This window comes from Amblyomma americanum, chromosome 6, assembly GCF_052857255.1.
Source record: "Amblyomma americanum isolate KBUSLIRL-KWMA chromosome 6, ASM5285725v1, whole genome shotgun sequence".
NCBI lineage: Eukaryota > Metazoa > Arthropoda > Arachnida > Ixodida > Ixodidae > Amblyomma > Amblyomma americanum.
The window spans coordinates 7,338,822-7,341,341 of record NC_135502.1 but is presented as its reverse complement, the minus strand read 5'-3'; the positions used below and the strand labels follow the sequence as shown (position 1 = coordinate 7,341,341).

The 2,520-nt window shown below is 50.7% G+C and overlaps 1 pseudogene; it reads left to right on the top strand.

Annotated features, from left to right (window-relative positions):
* The first annotated feature begins 1,647 nt into the window (after window positions 1–1,647).
* On the top strand, window positions 1,648–2,215 carry LOC144094535 (uncharacterized; annotated as a pseudogene).
* The last annotated feature ends 305 nt before the right edge of the window (window positions 2,216–2,520 follow it).

The window sequence follows — 2,520 nt, the reverse complement described above, 5'->3', positions numbered from 1 at the left end:
GTTCTGCACATCTTCGCATCAGCCTCGTGAAAGTGATCTTTTCACCGCCATTTAGTGGCCTGGCGATCGCCTACCTCTGAACATTGGCGTAGCAGCTTCAGTGTTGTCCATAACGGTGGCAGTACACGCGCTGAATGACGGCTGTGGAATGTTGGTCGCTGCACCATTTTAGCGGCAGATAAAACTTACCATGTCACACAGTGACAGCTCGTTCACTCGGTGAGGAGCATTATTGCCAACTAAATTTAATCCGTCAGATGGAGTGTAAACACTATACCACTCAGCCATAAACGTGGAAACTAAACGGCTGAGGACGGATCGCACAGCAAGAGGGCGACTCACGTGATCCCTCTTCCAGCGTCACGCGGGCGCTGCCGGGAGACGGCGTCACGCTGTGTTCTTGCGCCAAATAACACGGCCCACAGTAGGTCCTTTAGCTAGTAAGCTAGTATCTGAAGCTGGTCGCCGCATGATTAATTTATTTCTGACGAACAGTACCACGATTAGGGCACCATGCCGAAGGGAAAATCGGTTCCCTTCCCGGTTTTCTCCGCGTCACCTTTCCACGAATGTCCCTGGTGCCTGCCTTTTTTGTTTTGTTCGAAATGTTCGTACGGTAAAGTTAGCGCCGACCAAACGACCCTGAAATGTGCACAGTATACACAAGACTAAATTTAAAGGCAAACTCCACTCCACATCAAGAAAAATGTTTTGTGCGGGGAAATTACACTGCCTTAGTTCTGGAAGAGCAAGACGGTGAACATATCAAAGCGAAAAAAAAAAACAAACTCGCAGGACGTTACCACTGTGTAAAGAGAGATTCAGAGATAGCTGCTAAGGTATTTATATCTCACGATGTGTTGTGGTAGAAAACGTGACAATGACTTATCATCTGTGCAGCTATAGAGCGCTCTTTTTTCAGATACTCGCTCCTCCTGTCCAGTTCGCCGCTCTATGCGCGCAGCGCCTCCGCCGCCGAACTTTTTGCTCGCGGCGTGTTTCGCAACTGCCGCCGCAGAGTGCCACGTCCCTCCGCCCACGCGCCACCCTCCGGGCACCACGGGTTGTTGATTCGTCGCACTCGCCATACCCTGCCCCCCCTTTTTTTTCACGGTAACAATCCTCCTCCTCCTTCTTGCAAAGTAATGATCACTACACCTCCGATTGATTCCCACGACAACCACCCTCCGGTTGCGCGCCCTCTTACTCTGTCACTATACTCTCCTCCTTTCACGGTAACCACCCTCGGGATTGCCACGTACTAACCACCCTCCTGTTAAGCATTCTCGTGCTCTCGCCATACCCTTCTCCTACCACATTAACCACCCTCTGATTGGCTCCAAAGGCTACCACCAACCGGGTAGGCCGACTGCTACTATATACTACTGCACCAACGCAGAACCCAGGAAGGGTGCTTAACGGCTGTCGCCGTACTGTGGCTGCGGCATCTTACGCTGGGAAGCCGAAACAACCACGGCTATCATAGCACAGATGGCTTTCACAGTACTCTGACAGAATAGACGCCTGTGCCTTGAATGAGATATTTATTTATTACTTTTATTATCACTTCAGCTCAGGAAGGTTTTTTGTATTTTAACAGAAAATACTGAAAAAAAAGAAGTGCACTTTAAGAGCGCCTCGCGCAGAAGAGCGTGAGACGCGCGCATTTTTGCGTCGAGGAAAAAGAAACGGAAGGTCGGGCTGAGGAAGCTGGGAGAAAGCGCCATGGCGAAAGCCTTCGTCGACGAGGCCATCGCGAAGAACAACGTGGTGATATTCTCCAAGAGCTACTGCCCCTTCTGCAAGAAGGCCAAGAAGATCTTCGATGACCTGGACGTGTCCTACCTGGCCGTGGAGCTGGACAACCGCTCGGACGGCGACGACATCCAGAGTGTGCTGGGCAACATGACCGGCGCCAGCACCGTGCCGCGGGTCTTCGTGAAGAAGCAGTGCCTCGGCGGAGCCTCCGACGTCGAGGACATGAAGCGCAGCAACAAGCTGCAGGCGCTGCTCACCTCCCACGGGCTGCTCAAGTAGTAGTGAACCGCCACGAGGACGAACTGTCGACTGCGAGGCGGAATGTCGTACAACGTGCCCTTGATGTCCCGGACGTATGTTTCCCCTTTACGGCACGCATTTAGCCCAGCTTGTATTGCTCGGACGCAAGCGCGGATAACAAAAAAAAAAAAAATTGCACGCATGTGCGTAATCTGGTCGACGGTGCCTTTGTCGCTTTCTACTTGCTTACAGTGCATTCGCGCGGCTTCGCTGTTTTGCGAAAGCATCTGCTAGCTTACTTCCGCTTCTAACTAATATTTATTTTCCTCGCCCAACCCTTCATTTATCAGTTGCTGTTTCCTCGCTACCACATATCTCCGCCTAAAAACGTTTTCTTCCGCAAGAGGAAAATGAGGTTGTAGTCTTCTCTGGTCTTAACCACAATTACCTCACTTGCTATTTTCATTTCAGAAAAAAATTCATAACTGTTTAGAGCTACGCCTGGTGATGATAATTGATTTA